This window comes from Hyperolius riggenbachi, chromosome 1 (genome assembly GCF_040937935.1).
Source record: "Hyperolius riggenbachi isolate aHypRig1 chromosome 1, aHypRig1.pri, whole genome shotgun sequence".
Taxonomy (NCBI): domain Eukaryota; kingdom Metazoa; phylum Chordata; class Amphibia; order Anura; family Hyperoliidae; genus Hyperolius; species Hyperolius riggenbachi.
This window is the reverse complement of record NC_090646.1, coordinates 556,861,814-556,880,615: the sequence shown is the minus strand read 5'-3', so window position 1 is coordinate 556,880,615 and position 18,802 is coordinate 556,861,814. Positions and strand designations below refer to the sequence as shown.

At 41.5% G+C, this 18,802-nt stretch overlaps 1 long non-coding RNA gene across 1 annotated transcript in view; it reads left to right on the top strand.

The window, feature by feature from the left end:
* The first annotated feature begins 1,472 nt into the window (after nt 1-1,472).
* The window catches only part of LOC137557373 (uncharacterized), a 74,893-nt gene continuing 57,563 nt past the window's right edge, over nt 1,473-18,802 (top strand). Inside the window, exon 1 of the long non-coding RNA XR_011029560.1 lies at nt 1,473-1,513. This is a non-coding gene — a long non-coding RNA (uncharacterized lncRNA). The remainder of the gene's footprint in view (nt 1,514-18,802) is intronic.

Genomic DNA, 18,802 nt, shown 5'->3' with positions numbered 1-18,802 from the left:
GTAAATACCCACATGACATACATATAAAGAAAAATAAGTCCCTAAAGCAACTATTAATGGATTTTTGTTGTTGTTTTTTTTTTTTTTTTTTTAATATTTTAAATTGTTGACTTGGTAACTGGGGGAGGGGGCTTTGAAAGTGATTTAATTATATTAATTTTAGCAGATAAAGGCAATCGATGGGACACACAGGTCTGCTGCCTGCGTAAGTGCAGAAAATACACATTTTTTCATATTACGCTGTCTGCAAATTTCACATGACAAGTGCCACAGTTAAAAAAAATCTCAAAATATGTTACTTGTCTTGTTCCTGTTAAAATGATACCCTACATGCCATATTTCAGCACTAGTTGTGAATGTGGCATACAATTATCGCCTGCTTGTGCATTTGAAACGATTAAATCTGATCACTATGGTGCACAGTTTGGGGATCCCAGTGCTGTACAGTGTTGGGTCTTAAAACTGTCACCATAGTGATTGTGTCTGATCGCTACCGGCAGCAGCTATTACATGTGTCCACTGACCTTAAAGCTAAGTATAAGTGACACAAGCGGTTAATTAGTTAGGTAGGAGTTAATATTTTACTTAGAGGGAGAGAAACACTTTATTATTTAAGGGTGACACTGTTTTTTTTATTGTTGAACTTTTTTTTTCTTGTTTTTATGAATAATTGCTGCTATTAGCAGCACTTGTTCACTGTTAAATGAATGCACTAGTGTGCACAAGCATGTCAGGCATGACGGGAATGGTGGGAACATGCATGTGTACATCAGGGAGCTCACGAGTGCGCGGTAGCAATTTAACTGCAGAACATGAACAACACAACACATCCTGGATTGCACAGGAGGGCAAATTAGGACATGAAATACATGTCCTTAAATCTAAAGATGTAATATTTGTAACTCCTTGATCACGGGCAATGCATTCTTCCATCCACACACTGGACGTAAGTATGACATCAAGGACTATGTCAACTGTGATACTGATCACGTGGTCTATGTCCTGAAATGCCCATGTGGGATGGTGTATGTGGGTAAAACCACAGGCCCATTCAAAAAACGTTTTCAGCGCCATCGCAGCGACATTCGAATCATGTACCGTGCGATTGAGAAAGGTGAGACCCCCGACTCCACAAAGCCGGTCGCCCTGCATTTTACAGAGCACAAGCATCAGGTTCATTCATTGAGGGGTATGGTGATTGAGTGGGTCCAGGCACCCAGAAGGGGTGGGGATCGTAAGCACCTGCTTTTACAAAGGAAAGCCTTTTGGATTTATACGCTAAATACAGTGGCCCCCTCAGGTTTAAACAGTCATAATGGTCTAGCGTGTTTTCTACCTGTGAGATAATTCTTGTGACAATGTATGCTGTACTGTACATAGATTACCATCATGTAATATTTACATGGTATTGTTTTTTATGTTTTTTATAGGATCTTTTCCTGCTCTTTTCTGGGGACTCTTGGGCTGTTTATCACGGTGTCACACTATAATCTTCTTTCCTCCTTGGTGGTCTGTAAGTAGTAGGATATTCTCCCCTTTCACTGAGGGGTTCTAACTTATGTTTATCTGTCATAGGATGATGATCCAGTGTGTTGGGCTATGCAGTATTTCATGGTCTGGGATATCTGTTATTGGCAGGGGTCACACAGTGATGTGTATAAAGTGATGTGCTGGCAGGGACGCGTGCAGCACGGATACGAGGTACTTGTGACATGTGTCACAGGGCTATACAAGGTTTAGGTCCATCTTGTATGCTATGGTTGCGTAGCAACCTATCTAAGATGAGTACGAGGTTGTGCGCCTAGACTAGGAGGCGCACGTGAGGTTTACGCACTGTTGGTGGGCGTGGCATGAGACGAGGGATGTCCCTCGCCTCTACGTCACGCTGACACGAATCGTAACCACGCAGTGGTTGGGGGCGGGATTGTCGCCGCCGCCTGGCCAGTTGTGGACATGTACTCCACGTTGGAGCCTATAGCGGCACGGTCCACACGGCGATGGGCGTGAACCATACGGACGGAGCTTGTTCAGTCATATTGACTGATGCCCGCCATGGACAACCGTCCAGGGCTAGTGCATCACGGGAGAGGCGGGAATCCGCCCTAGCAACATTGCTGTGGTGGACCCTTGTCAGATGAGAGAATCCTGTACAAGCCATTAAAGAATAATCTGCGCATATCACCAGGTATCATAGTTCACAGGTTGATTATACAACAGGAATTATGGGAGTGTTGCTTGGTGCATTATTGTGTTGATATTATAGCAACATGTGCTGTGTTTACATATGTAAATTGTGACAGATTTGAACTTGTGAGGGGAGGGGTTTGCATCTCATTAACTGCTTATAAGGCGAATGGGTTATTATCAAATTGTCACCATTCTGTTTGTGCTGCCTTGACAAAGGGGACCCCACGGGGCCCCGAAATGAATCGTCGGTCTTTTGAATGGAACTTTGTCACAATGTTTGAATAAAAATTGGATGTTTATTCTTCGAGTGTGCGGACCTCCTGGATTCTTCTGCTTGACTTACATGGGTCCCAGCACCTCAACAGTGGTGTGCAATCTTCTTTTGATTTGCTTAAATCTAAAGAGGTTAATAATGTCTAACTTTTTAACTATCTATTCAAATAGACAGGCATCAGAAATGACCCCCTGTACCTATATACCTGTTAAGGTGTTGAATATCTGAAGGTCTCTCCTTACTATTAAAGGGAACTCCTATATTTCATCAAAAGCCCCCCCATGACCTATTCCCCCAGATATAGAGTGATTTACCCCCACCTCTAAAGCATAGAGTTGAGGAAGAGTCCCTTGTCCTTAAAATGAAAAAAGAGGTTTTGCGGAAAGGGGGGGGGGACTTTGCTGCTCCTCTCTTGCAGAGCCCCGTATTTCATGGACCATGTGGGCTGGTATAGCACAGGATGCAGAGCCTTACATGGGCAATGAACTAAACATTGATAAACAAAATATTATTCATCAGGGGCTTTTTTTAAACTTTTTTTTTTTTACAATAATACAATAAAATGATACAATAACTTTTCTATAGCGCTCAGGGACGGATTTGTACTTTTCAGTACCCTAGGCACCACTTTCTGCAACCGCCCCTCCCAAGTCTAAATAGAGCTTGCACATGTGAAGTTTTAAACAGGCTGGAGTATTCAGTAAAAGGGCAGCACCCATTATGCAATTTTTTTTCAGCGACTTTTCCAATGATCTGTGATTTTTGATCAACAAGTGAACGTTTCCACATCCTTGCGACACGGGTTTAAACGTTACACAAACAGCATTTGGCAATGCACGATGATAATGACCGTCCTGAAGGATCAGATGGTTAAGATCCCCAAGGACTCCCACACAAAGTACCACAATTGTTTGACCTCCAGACCATATGAGGATGATTGACAGTGGTGCTCCCGCAGTAAAGGCTAACCTGGAAAGGTTGGCCTCTAAGCCAGAGGGGATCCAAGGACACTGAAGCTGCGGCGAGGAACATAGCGGTATGTAGTTCTCATTTGTATTAGCTGTTCGGATGCTCCACTCTGGCACACTCCCTCCATCAGAACTGTGCCCTCTTCTGTACCTAGTGCATCCACTGTCATCCCCCCCCCCCCCCGGAATATCAGTGTGACCCCGGGAAAAAAGGGACAGTATTAGTGTGACCCCGCTAAAAAGGGACAGTATTAGGGCACGCTAAGGGACTAAAAGGGACAGTATTAGGGCACACTAAGGGACTAAAAGGGACAGTTTTCTCCCAAGAAAAACCTAGTGTGCCTTCCAGTGTTTTCAAATGCCCTGCAAAATAACAAAGCTACAATGCATCTTGCCTGCTGACATCACAGTAACTTGCTTGTCCCCTGGAATCATTTAGCCTGCACCCTCCTCACAGCTGACAGGCTGCTCTCCTGTGTGTGCCGTGTTATAAGTTTGAACCAGAGCAGCTCCCATCCCAAAGGAATGTCACTCGTGACAGCGTTTATTCTCACCAACAGGCATGCAACGTTTACATTGTCACGAGTGACATTCCTTTGGGATGGGAGCTGCTCTGGTTCAAACTTATAACTCAGCACACACAGGAGAGCAGCCTGTCAGCTGTGAGGAGGGTGCAGGCTAAATGATTCCTGGGGACAAGCAAGTTACTGTGAAGCTGTAGTTCAGTTAACCCCTCCCCCCCAATAGTCCTCCCTGTCTCACCACTTCTCTCGAGGTACGGAGTCGTCCTCTTGATGTGCAGTGCGCACATTTACACCAGACTCCAGTCCGTGGACGTGCTACCTGAGGAGGCGTGCCAGAAGACAAAAGGGGATGGGGATTGTAGCCCAATTAGACAGAAAGGCTGCTGGACTACCGAAACTGTACTAAACTGAGGAGTGGGATTAACTCATGGGAAATGCCCGCCCCCAGATTAGATTGGTTAATCAGCCATGCACTGAGCCAGTTTACTTTTTCACAGACACACCCAAAACAATTACGAATTTCACGGACACATACATTTAAAAGTATAGTTACTGACAATCCGTAAATTTCCTGAGTATGAGAGACATCCAAGCAGCAGCAAGACGTCCCTGCGCAGACAGGTTATTATAGAACAGTTCATCTCCTGTCAGCTGCAATGCCGCCCCAGCTCAAGCCCCGCCCTAGTCCGGGCCTATTCAGCCTGCCCACAAATCCGGCCCTGATAGCGCTTTTCTCCCATAGGACTCAAAGCGCTTAGCCTCTATCAGATTCAGTAATTGGTAGTGGGATAAAGTGTTTACAGATTTCTGTGAATACACATTTTAAAGTACAAATTTAAAAGCACAAACATACTGTAGATATAGATTTAAAAAAAGGATATAACTATATATGTCATAATCAAGAGGAATACATTAATTCAGTAAATTCTCTAATAACAAAACTAATTACTAAACCATGGAGAAAATTAAAACAGAAGCTATTTTCATTGTGTTTAAAGTGTTTTCATGTAAGATCAAAATGACTTGGTTTATTTCATGGTGCCTTTATCATGCTGTATCTGTGCCCTACCTTGTCTGTCCTAGAAATTTTCAAAGTGACCTAATTCAGCTTATTAGTCTTCTAGCATTGTCTAAACTGATTCACAACATTTCTAAGAAAATAATAGCATCTCTTTCCTTCACCTTTGTTTCCTTTGCAATTCATTCTGAGCTTGTACAACGTATGGCTTCCTTGTTGGCAGAGGAGTAACAATTTATTGCAGCAATGTTAAATATTTTCTTCATTGTGATTCCACAAATATATAAACTCTACAGGTCTGAGATGCTGTGTATATTTTTGTAATTATGTATGTGGAAGGCTGTTTATTTAAAAAGTAACAAGATGTAGAGCTTCGGAGCAGCATGGACATAGCTAAACAAACATAACAGTTGAAAGCAGTTGGCAGTTGCGTAAGCATGTGAACAACATGATTAAATATGACCATGTATGTTGCTATATTTGCCCTTTATTCTGTACAAGGATGCTATATTTTCTGCAAAGAAAATGACACAAAGACATTCATAGGAAAATGTATCCTTGATGTTTAACTTTTATATTGTGCAGGGATGATTTTTTTTATGTGTTTTCCATAAGCACAGAAAAATATATCTACCATCTTTAATGTAATGAGCAAGTAGAATGCGCAGCAGTATTTTATTTCTCAGTATATTCATACAGAGATATGGTAAATTATTTTGTTTCAAAACCTATTTATGCACCTATCTAAGAAATGTTTTATTTTTATTTTATTTGCCAACATCAGTTCACATTGTATTCCTTCAGGTGAGTGTAAAATCTCCATCAGCTTGTTCTTCATGTTAAGGTTCCAGTTTGCATCAATTATTGTATTATTATTTATTTATTGTATTTATAAAGCGCCAACATATTACGCAGAGATATATAAATATCAATGTTTACATTAACTTGTATTTTAGAACAGTTAACTATTTTTTGGTCTTAATCCTCTTAGATATAGATATACAGTATATACCTACACAGAGGAATGGACAGATTTTCACACACACATACACATTCCTGAGGCCCACCCCCTGTCCCAAAATGTATCTCACCCACTTTCTTCTTTATTCTCATTCACTTTCCCACCAAGGTCAGTTTAAAGAGAACCTGAAATGAAAATTAAAAGTCGAAATAAACATGCACATGTCATACTTACCTTCTGTGTAGTCTACTCATCAATCTCTTTCTCCTCTCCTGCATTCTGTTTGACCACAGTGATCGATGGAATTTTTTGTCCTCCATTTTGAAAATGGCTTTTACTCCATAACAGCTTCCTGGTCAGCACACTGTTAAACTGTAATACAGCCCACGTGAGCCATAGGGAAACATGGACATTACCTTGCACATTCAGTTATAACTGGCAGCAGCTGATATATAACTGACAGCAACTGGAATATTTCAGTTCTGACAAAATATTGTCAGAACTGGATGGGATCACTGTAAGAAGAAAATGGTGAGCTTCTGAGAGGAACTGATGGTGAGGTAAGTATGTAATATTCATTTGCAGCTACATCATGTGTTTATTTTAAATAATTTTACTCAGTTCAGATTCCCTTTAAAGCTGTATAGTCAGTTCCTTTAATTTTTGTAGGTATCTCTTGCTTATTAACCACTTGCCGACCGCCCACAGCCCATGGGCGGCGGCAAAGTTGATGCCTTAAGGACCGCAATACGCCTTAGGGCGTTGCGTCCTTTTCCTATGCCGGGGGAGCGATCGCGTCATTGATGACGCGCGCTTCCCCCGGCAACTGGCTCCGCCCACCCGCCGTAACATCCCGCCGGCCATACGGAAGCGCCGGCGGGATGTTAACCCCGCGATCGCCGCTACAAAGTGTATAATACACTTTGTAATGTATACAAAGTGTATTATACAGGCTGCCTCCTGCCCTGGTGGTCCCAGTGTCGGAGGGACCACCAGGGCAGGCTGCAGCCACCCTAGTCTGCACCCAAACACACTGATCTGCCCCCCCCCGCCCACTGATCGCCCACAGCACCCCTCAGACCCCCCCCCCCCTGCCCACCCCCCAGACCCCTGTTTGCACCCAATCACCCCCCTAATAACCCATCAATCACTCCCTGTCACTATCTATCAACGCTATTTTTTTTTATCTCCCCCCTGCCCCCTCCTGATCACCCCCCCACCCCTCAGATTCTCCCCAGGACCCCCCCCAGACCCCCCCCCCCTGTGTACTGTATGCATGTATCCCCCCTGATAACCTGTCAATCACCTGTCAATCACCCATCAATCACCCATCAATCACCCATCAATCACCCCCTGTCACTGCCACCCAACAATCAGCCCCTAACCTGCCCCTTGCGGGCAATCTGATCACCCACCCACACCAATAGATCGCCCGCAGATCCGACATCAGATCACCTCCCAAATCCATTGTTTACATCTATTCTCTCCTCTAAACACCCACTAATTACCCATCAATCACCCATCAATCACCCCCTATCACCACCTGTCACTTTTACCTATCAGATCAGACCCTAATCTGCCCCTTGCGGGCACCCAATCACCCGCCAACACGCTCAGATTGCCCTCTGACCCCCCCTTATCAATTCGCCAGTGCATTAATTACATCTGTTCTTCCCTGTAATAACCCACTGATCACCTGTCAATCACCTGCCAATCACTTATCACCCATCAATCACCCCCTGTCACCCCCTGTCACTGCCACCCATCAATCAGCCCCTAACCTGCCCCTTGCGGGCAATCTGATCACCCACCCACACCAATAGATCGCCCGCAGATCCGACATCAGATCACCTCCCAAATCCATTGTTTACATCTATTCTCTCCTCTAAACACCCACTAATTACCCATCAATCACCCCCTATCACCACCTGTCACTGTTACCTATCAGATCAGACCCTAATCTGCCCCTTGCGGGCACCCAATCACCCGCCCACACGCTCAGATTGCCCTCAGACCCCCCCTCCCCCCCTTATCAATTCGCCAGTGCATAAATTACATCTGGTCTTCCCTGTAATAATCCACTGATCACCTGTCAATCACCTGCCAATCACCTATCACCCATCAATCACCCCCTGTCACCCCCTGTCACTGCCACCCATCAATCAGCCCCTAACCTGCCCCTTGCGGGCAATTTGATCACCCACCCACACCAATAGATCGCCCGCAGATCCGACATCAGATCACCTCCCAAATCCATTGTTTACATCTATTCTCTCCTCTAAACACCCACTAATTACCCATCAATCACCCCCTGTCACTGCTACCCATCAGATTAGACCCTAATCTGCCCCTTGCGGGCACCCAATCACCCGCCAACACGCTCAGATTGCCCTCTGACCCCCCCTTATCAATTTGCCAGTGCATTAATTACATCTGTTCTTCCCTGTAATAACCCACTGATCACCTGTCAATCACCTGCCAATCACCTATCACCCATCAATCACCCCCTGTCACCCCCTGTCACTGCCACCCATCAATCATCCCCTAACCTGCCCCTTGCGGGCAATCTGATCACCCACCCACACCATCCGATCGCCTGCAGACCCGCAGTCAGATCACCTCCCAAGTGCATTGCATCTGTTCTCTCCTCTAAACACCCACTAATTACCCATCAATCACCCCCTGTCACTGCTACCCATCAGATTAGACCCCCATCTGCCCCTAGGGCACCCAATCACCCGCCCACACCCTCAGACCCCAGCCCTGATCACCTCGCCATTGCATTACTTGCATCTATTCCCCCCACTAATCACACCTTGAGACACCCATCAATCACCTCCTGTCACTACCTGTCACCCCCTAGCACACCTACCCATCAGATCAGGCCCTAATTTGCCCCGTGTGGGCTCCTGATCACTCGGCCAAACCCTCAGATCCCCCTCAGACCCCCTTCTGATCACCTCCCCAGTGCATTGAGTGCATCTATTTTCCCCTCTAATCACCCCCTGAGACACCCATCAATCACCTCCTGTCACCCCCCTAGCACTCCTATCCATCAGATCAGGCCCAATACAACCTGTCATCTAAAAGGCCACCCTGCTTATGACCGGTTCCACAAAATTCGGCCCCTAATAGACCACCTGTCATCAAAATTTGCAGATGCTTATACCCCTGAACAGTCATTTTGAGACATTTGGTTTCCAGACTACTCACGGTTTTGGGCCCGTAAAATGCCAGGGCGGTATAGGAACCCCACAAGTGACCCCATTTTAGAAAAAAGACACCCCAAGGTATTCTGTTAGGTGTATGACGAGTTCATAGAAGATTTTATTTTTTGTCAAAAGTTAGCGGAAATTGATTTTTATTGGTTTTTTTTTCACAAAGTGTCATTTTTCACTAACTTGTGACTAAAAATAAAATCTTCGATGACCTCGCCATACACCTAATGGAATACCTTGGGGTGTCTTCTTTCTAAAATGGGGTCACTTGTGGGGTTCCTATACTGCCCTGGCATTTTAGGGGCCCTAAACCGTGAGGAGTAGTCTAGAAAACAAATGCCTCAAAATGACCTGTGAATAGGACGTTGGGCCCCTTAGCGAACCTAGGCTGCAAAAAAAGTGTCACACATGTGGTATCGCCGTACTCAGGAGAAGTAGTATAATGTGTTTTGGGGTGTATTTTTACACATACCCATACTGGGTGGGAGAAATCTCTCTGTAAATGGACAATTGTGTGTAAAAAAAATCAAACAATTGTCATGTACAGAGATATTTCTACCACCCAGCATGGGTATGTGTAAAAATACACCACAAAACACATTATACTACTTCTCCTGAGTACGGCGGTACCACATGTGTGGCACTTTTTTACACCCTAAGTGCGCTAAGGGGCCCAAAGTCCAATGAGTACCTTTAGGATTTCACAGGTCATTTTGCGACATTTAGTTTCAAGACTACTCCTCGCGGTTTAGGGCCCCTAAAATGCCAGGGCAGTATAGGAACCCCAAAAATGACCCCATTCTAGAAAGGAGACACCCAAAGGTATTCCGTTAGGAGTATGGTGAGTTCATAGAAGATTTTATTTTTTGTCACAAGTTAGCGGAATATGACACTTTGTGAAGAAAAACAATAGAAATCAATTTCCGCTAACTTGTGGCAAAAAATAAAATCTTCTATGAACTCACCATACTCCTAACGGAATACCTTGGGGTGTCTTCTTTGTAAAATGGGGTCATTAGTGGGGTTCCTATACTGCCCTGGCATTTTAGGGGCCCTAAACCGTGAGGAGTAGTCTTGAAACAAAAATGACCTGTGAAATCCTAAAGGTACTCATTGGACTTTGGGCCCTTTAGCGCAGTTAGGGTGCAAAAAAGTGCCACACATGTGGTATTGCCGTACTCGGGAGAAGTAGTATAATGTGTTTTGGGGTGTATTTTTACACATACCCATGCTGGGTGGGAGAAATACCTCTGTAAATGACAATCTTTTGATTTTTTTACACACAATTGTCCATTTACAGAGTTATTTCTCCCACCCAGCATGGGTATGTGTAAAAATACACCCCAAAACACATTGTACTACTTCTCCCGAGTATGGCGATACCACATGTGTGGCACTTTTTTGCACCCTAACTGCGCTAAAGGGCCCAAAGTCCAATGAGTACCTTTAGGATTTCACAGGTCATTTTGAGAAATTTCGTTTCAAGACTACTCCTCACGGTTTAGGGCCCCTTAAATGCCAGGGCAGTATAGGAACCCCACAAATGACCCCATTTTAGAAAGAAGACACCCCAAGGTATTCCGTTAGTAGTATGGCGAGTTCATAGAAGATTTTATTTTTTGTCACAAGGTAGCGGAAATTGATTTTAATTGTGTTTTTTCACAAAGTGTCATTTTCCGCTAACTTTTGACAAAAAATAAAATCTTCTATGAACTCACCATACTCCTAACGGAATACCTTGGGGTGTCTTCTTTCTAAAATGGGGTCATTTGTGGGGTTCCTATACTGCCCTGGCATTTTAGGGGCCCTAAACCGTGAGGAGTAGTCTTGAAACGAAATTTCTCAAAATGACCTGTGAAATCCTAAAGGTACTCATTGGACTTTGGGCCCTTTAGCGCAGTTAGGGTGCAAAAAAGTGCCACACATATGGTATCGCTGTACTCAGGAGAAGTAGTATAATGTGTTTTGTGGTGTATTTTTACACATACCCATGCTGAGTGGGAGAAAGATCTCTGTAAATGGACAATTGTGTGTAAAAAAAATTAACAAATTGTCATTTACAGAGATATTTCTCCCACCCAGCATGGGTATGTGTAAAAATACACCCCAAAACACATTATACTACTTCTCCTGAGTACGGCAATACCACATGTGTGGCACTTTTTTGCAGCCTAACTGCGCTAAGGGGTCCAAAGTCCAATGAGCACCTTTAGGCTTTACAGGGGTGCTTACAATTTAGCACCCCCCAAAATGTCAGGACAGTAAACACACCCCACAAATGACCCCATTTTGGAAAGTAGACCCTTCAAGGTATTCAGAGAGGGGCATGGTGAGTCCGTGGCAGATTTCATTTTTTTTGTCGCAAGTTAGAAGAAATGGAAACTTTTTTTTTTTTTTTTTTCCTCACAAAGTGTCATTTTCCGCTTACTTGTGACAAAAAATAATATCTTCTATGAACTCACTATGCCTCTCAGTGAATACTTTGGGATGTCTTCTTTCCAAAATGGGGTCATTTGGGGGGTATTTATACTATCCTGGAATTCTAGCCCCTCATGAAACATGACAGGGGGTCAGAAAAGTCAGAGATGCTTGAAAATGGGAAAATTCACTTTTTGCACCATAGTTTGTAAACGCTATAACTTTTACCCAAACCAATAAATATACACTGAATGGTTTTTTTTTTTAACAAAAACATGTTTGTCCACATTTTTCGCGCTGCATGTATGCAGAAATTTTACTTTATTTGAAAACTGTCAGCACAGAAAGTTAAAAAAATCATTTTTTTGCCAAAATTCATGTCTTTTCTGATGAATATAATAAAAAGTAAAAATCGCAGGAGCAATCAAATAGCAGCAAAAGAAAGCTTTATTAGTGACAAGAAAAGGAGCCAAAATTCATTTAGGTGGTAGGTTGTATGAGCGAGCAATAAACCGTGAAAGCTGCAGTGGTCTGAATGGAAAAAAAGTGGCCGGTCCTTAAGGGGTAGAAAGCCCTAGGTCCTCAAGTGGTTAACTGGCTACCCTTAGGGTTAATAACAAAGTATTGTGTTCCTGTTATTTTCAGCCCAGAAATGCGTATCATTGCAAATTTCTCTATTACATTTTGAAACTTTTTGTGACCTAAATTTTCAACATTTCAAATATTTGAATTAGATGTGCCATGTTGCCAATGACTCCACTTCGCAGTCACACCATCCTTCCTGGCAGGCCTGATGGCCAATCCTCAAATAGGCCTGAAACATGTGGTACTGAACATTTATCTATGACATGTTAAACATTTTGGAAATCTTCAAAATTTTAAATTTCAGAAATGTCATATCAACTGGTGTTAGTGGTGTACAATATTGTAATTGCATCAACTGTATGAGAAGACTTGAATATCAGACATTGTATATTACAATGTTACATTTTTAGTAATTTTTAAATTTGTATGCATCATGCATATAATTTGTCAGAATCCAATTCAAAAAGGGCCAAATCACATACTGGGTACTGAAGACGGTGCAGGATAACTGTCCCTGTAGCCAGGGCAGGCATGAGACTGTAACTGGCCATTTTTTGTGAATACAATTGTGAATACATTACAGGGTTTTTTTTATGAAGAAAGAACACAACTTTACTGAAAAAACAATGTTTGCAAAGTTTCCACTAAGGCAATATACAGCGGAAGTCAGCTGAACTCAGCTTCTATTTACATGGAGACTAGTGTAATCTGAAAATGTCAACATCAGTTATCTTAACCCTTTGATGTGTCAAACAATAATCTCTGCAGGTATTATGCTGAATCACTATTTAAATTTCAGCCTCTGTATCAGATAGAGGCTAGATAAATTAGGCTATTAACTGCCCAATAAATATTTGAATTTCAGCCTCTGTATGAGACAGAGGCCAGAAGTAAGTGGCATGTACCAGGATCATAATTTGCAGTACACAGGCCCTTGTGTTTGGGTGGGTGAAGGCAATGAATTAGTGAACTTTTCTTTGTAAGTACACTTATCCTTTAGGGTACAAAAGGAAAGCTGAGCTTTGCACAACTTCAATAGGTTTGGTCTAGAGAAAAGCAAAATTCACTACAGTAGGCAACTTTTATGAAGAAAAAGAAGAATTATGAAGAAAAAAAAACACTTTCCATCCTTGCTAATGCAAGAATTAATTTCCGGATTAAAGTATAATTATATATTAATTATATGTGTAGATATTGTTAGTTGTAAAGAAATTAATTTAGCCTTTTAAAAATGAATTTTTCACTAATCAATGAGATAAAGCACTTCACAGCTAAACTACCCTTGCTAAGAAGATTCTACTCCTATGCGCAAATGCATTTTGTATGAACAAATTAGATCATAGCCTATACCATAAAATAAATGAACTACTCAATTTTAAACCTAGTATGAAACAACGAAATTTGTAATTGACAAACAAAGCAATAAATTCACCAGAACCTGCAATATTTTTTGCCATTTTCTTCGATGGATTTACAGCTCTGATGGTGGACAGGGAAAGGGCCTGGGCTTTGTAGAGCATTTTAGCCAGATTGTCAGATAAAGAACGTTGATGTAGATTGCTGCTCTGTGGATAACATTAGTCATTACATAGATATTAATATACTCCGCGGATGCAGGCTTCACATAACACAAAATCTGTTTTCCATGAACATTGTCAGCAGTGTGATTATCTAATTAGAATGACATTCGTTTAGCTATTTCATCTATTTTTCATGCTTAAAAAAATTAAAGCGGGATTAAACGCTGACATAATATTTAATAAAAACATGTTTTCTTACTATTTATAACCCATACAGTTATCATATTTGCTTTTATGCACACATATTATTGTCCATTTACAAATGGCACGTTCCCAAAGTACAGTTTATCTGCTCTGAAAGCTGCCATTGTATTTTACTGCATAGCCACTGTATTTATATATTATAATGTGTCCAGTGATCACTTCTTAGCTCTCTATACTTCTACTATGTGTTCAGTCAGTTTCAGCATGCTACTGCTGTATACTAATTGTAGCTGACAAATGAATGTAAATAAAAGATAATATTATTAGGAAGCCTTTCCTAAAAGATGAAAGTGCTGTGTTTAAAGTGGACCCAAATTAAAAATACAAGATTTCAGAAATAAAATCTATTTTCTAAATTATAATAATAAATAGCAGCCTTTTTTCAGCTGCATGATGACAAATGTAAAATATTTTACATTTATTGGAGAAACCCTTCCTTCCTTTCATTTTGCCGGGAAATAATCAAACTGGTGGAGTAGGAGGTGTCCAGCAAAGGAGGAATTGCTAATGGCTGCCACCTGTATAACCCTAGTTATGCAAAGAGGAGGGTGAAAAGCATGCACTGAAATGCTCATAGGCTTGAAGGAGTGTTTATTTATCTTTGTATGTGTCAGAGTGGTGCAACTAAATATTTTGAATTAAAAAAATGTTTGGTTTGGGTCCGCTTTAACAGTTTAAATGCTGTTCTGCTAATATTTTTTGTGCTAGTATATGTTTGATGCTTCAAATAATCTTTAATACCAATTTAATACAAAAGAATATAATATATGCAACAACCTTTTTTTTCCATACAATTAAGACCTGAAGCCCAAGTATAGTAAGATTGTTTTGTGGATACAAAAGTAGTATTGCTATGCTTATGATATTACAAATCAAAAGGAACCACAATGCTGAGCAGTAAAGGGCACACTTAAAGGACTGTAGGGGCACACTTGAAAGTCAACCGAAATTCTAAAAGTCACATTTATTTCTAGCAGTTACTAGCAAATAGAAATACAAATACTTTTTTCACCTTTTTCATAACTTATGTGAAGGAAATATGATTCATTATTATTATATAGTATTTATATAGCACCAACATCGTATGCAGCGCTGTACAGTGTATATTTTCTTGTCACTTAACTGACCTTCCGAGGTGCTCACAATCTAACCCCTACCTTAGTCATATGTCTATGTATATATCATGTAGTATAGTGTAGTGTAGCAGTCTAGGGCCAATTTAGAGGGAAGCCAATTCACTTATATGCATGGTTTTGGGATGTGGGAGGAAACCGGAGTGTCCAGAGGAAACCCACACAGACACGGGAAGAACATACAAACTCTGTGCAAATGAAGCCCAGGCTGGGATTCACACCGGGGATCCATCACTATGCCACTGTATTACTCAAATATAACATGTATAGAGCAGTTTTCACTGTGGGCATTACTATGGAAGACTGTACCATGCAGAGATAGGACCCATTTCAAGCACAGTCAGCATACAGAAACAATCCTTACTGTCTGTAATCCTCTGACTGATATTTCTTCTGAACATCAGGAAGCAGAGACACAGGATACAGAGCTCAGAGCTGTCGCTATGCAGTGCGTAATGAAACTTATTGTGCCCCGATCCTGTGTCTCTGCTCTTACTGTTCTAAAAGGAATCCCGAAGTTAGGGGGATATGGAGGCTGCCATATTTGTTTCCTTTTCAACAATAATAGTTGCCTTGCATCCTGATAATCTCTTTGGCTAGAGTAGTGTCTGAATCACACACCTAGAATGAGCATGCAGCTAATCCAGTCACAATTCAGTCATAAACATCTGATTTACTAGCTCGTTCATGGTCTTTTTGAAAAAAGATACCACACATTTGGTGATATGGCACATTTGGTGATTCTAGCATGTTTGGGAGCTTTGCTATTAACCACTGAAGTTAGCGGTATTCGTCATTGCAATTTCACACCAAAATCTTCTAGGGAATTTGCAGAAATGTTAAAGGCACATTCTAACACAAAATATGCGTCAGTACACCAAAAAAGTTTTGAAAGCTAAAATGGGAAAGTTTGCAGCAAATTCAAGTTCAGAAATTTTGCATGCTCATCCCTCAAAGACATTGGCCTCAATTCATCAACACTTAGCACATTTGTTAACAACAGTTTGGTAAAATACCGAATTTGTTAACTTCATTTCAGGATTCATCAAAGTTATCTACAGCTGTTAGCAAACATTCGGTAACGATTCGGTAACGATTCGCTAAAACGGAATAAAGTGCAATTCATGAAAAAGAAAGTGGGCGTGGTTTAGCGTTACATTTAGGATTAGTTATCTCCTTCACTGCTCTGTCGTTATTCCTGTCAGATCATTGCTGACAGAGAAGATGGAGCCATTTGAAGTGGTTATGTATCAGCTGAGAGTGATTCAAAGGCGCAGAAGGGCAAGAATAAGGTCTGCAACCATATAAATTTGTAAGAGAATAGATTTATTTGCTATAACACGACATCTGCAATCTGCATTTCTCTTGAATCATCTTGTAAGAGAACACAGGCAGTGTCAGGGTTAACTAATTTGCTAGCTGCACTATAATTTTTTAGAAAAGGCTCCTATCAAATTGTGGGATTGTCCCAACCACTTTCAGAATCCTGGTCCAGGTGTAAAGCCCTATTCAGAATGTTGCTACGTGGTGCTCAAAGGACTGCCTTTTACCCACAATTCCATGGGAATCTTATGGCCTTGTGTTAAAGTACCACTGTAAAATGGAAATATCGACACGTTACCGAATGGTTACCAAATTGTTATCGAATTCACACCGAATGAGGAAAAACCTTGATGAATACAACTAGAAATCGCTAAACTTCGAATTCTGTAATTTAACAAACTGGAAAAAGTTATCTCAAAGAGAATGATGAATCGAGGCCATTATCCGGTTATCAAGGTGGTATGAAGGTGGAACAAGAACAGTAGGTTTGGCCTATAACCTGGTCAGTCTGCACAATTACATCACTTGGTTTGGGAGATAAATAAACAGTTCTCTCTTTAATCTAGTGTAAATCACAGTTAAGTGTATGTTGATTAGAGCAAAATAGACACATGCACTTCTTCAGACTTTTGTAGATCTATAAGTGAAGTGTCTAATTAGATTCCATTTAAAGTAAAAACAAATGTACAAACATGAGAGCATATGTATGATTTTGACTGCGTTAGGAATAATGTATTGATGAAGTATACTTTGTTGCACTTCAGTGATTCCATCATCATCATTTAATAAACTCTATAGGTAGCAGAACAGAAATTAAGCAGAGGAAAATTGCTAGGTCCGTAGTGAAATTGACTACATTAATTACAATTACATACTGAATTACTGCACAGTTCATTAATTCATGCTGAACATGAAACATTTGCTAGCTCACAAATGCCTTGCTATCCTGTAATAGTTTGTTTACCTTTATGCCAACTCTGAAATACAGCATTTTCTTTGATATGGGCCAGTGTTCACCTTGTTGTTTTATTGATCAAAAGGGTTTGTTTCATTTTACAAGTGATCTATAATAGCAACCAGAATTAATGACCGAACATGTAGCAGCAGTGCCATCTTGCTGTCCTCTTCTTCAAATGTTAATGCTAGTTCACTTAATAAAATCAGATGCTGTAATAAATACCTTAAATGCATTCCGAATTCAAATGTGGGATTTAAATGTGCAGGCCCACCGAAATCGTTCATTTAAATTCATCTCAAGGTGAGACCTGAATACATTATTTCAGTCTGAAATTCAAAATATATTAAAATTTTAAACTGCAATAATTTCACATGTGCAGCATGCTCTTTTTAAGCTGACAAAAGGCCACTAATAGACTGCAAGTTATTTCAGGGACTGCGAGGAGTGGGAGTAGATAGGATACAGCAGAGGTATAACATTTTCACTGCACTTCGGTACAACAGATATTTAGTTGTGATTTATCAGAAAGCCAAGTTAGAGTAGTGTATAACAAACAAACGACAATCAATCAGAGGGAATTTGGACAAAATACATTTGAGTTTTTCAGTGCTTATTATTATAAACTAGAGCAGTTAACAGCCTATGTTTTTAGTTATACATTCATTTTTGGTGTGATAAAAGTGCCAAGATTATTTTGGATTTGTCATGTTACCTCTAGAGAGCTAAGACTTAGATTATGTTTACACTATACACATTGCGTTCTTGAAAAGAGGATTGCAACCCAACAGTGTTGAAAAGTCAAATCACACAAATACAATGGGACATATACAGTAAAGCATACAATACATCAGGGGTGTAACAATTGCCTGGAAGCAGGGGAGGGGGTGGAAGTGGGAGCCGGGAGGCAGTCCTGCAGAGCAGCTGTGTCACGAAGTGTTACATATTACCTGCTCCTGGTCCTCTTCAGTCCACTCACTACCTAACGGGGGTCCCTGCTGTCACTCACTACCTAACGGGGGTCCCTGCTGTCACTCACTACCTAACGGGGGTCCCTGCTGTCACTCAGTAACTAATGGGGGTCCCTGCTGTCACTCACTACCTAACGGGGGTCCCTGCTGTCACTCACTACTTAACGGGGGTCCCTGCTGTCACTCACTACCTAACGGGGGTCCCTGCTGTCACTCAGTAACTAATGGGGGTCCCTGCTGTCACTCACTACCTAACGGGGGTCCTTGCTGTCACTCACTACCTAACGGGGGTCCCTGCTGTCACTCACTACCTAACGGGTCCCTGCTGTCACTCACTATCTAAACTGGGGTCCCTGCTTTCACTCACTATTTAACTAGGGGTCCCTGCTGTCACTCACTATTTAACTGGGGTCCCTGCTGTCACTCACTGCCTAACGGGGGTCCCTGCTGTCACTCACTAACGGGGGTCCCTGCTGTCACTCA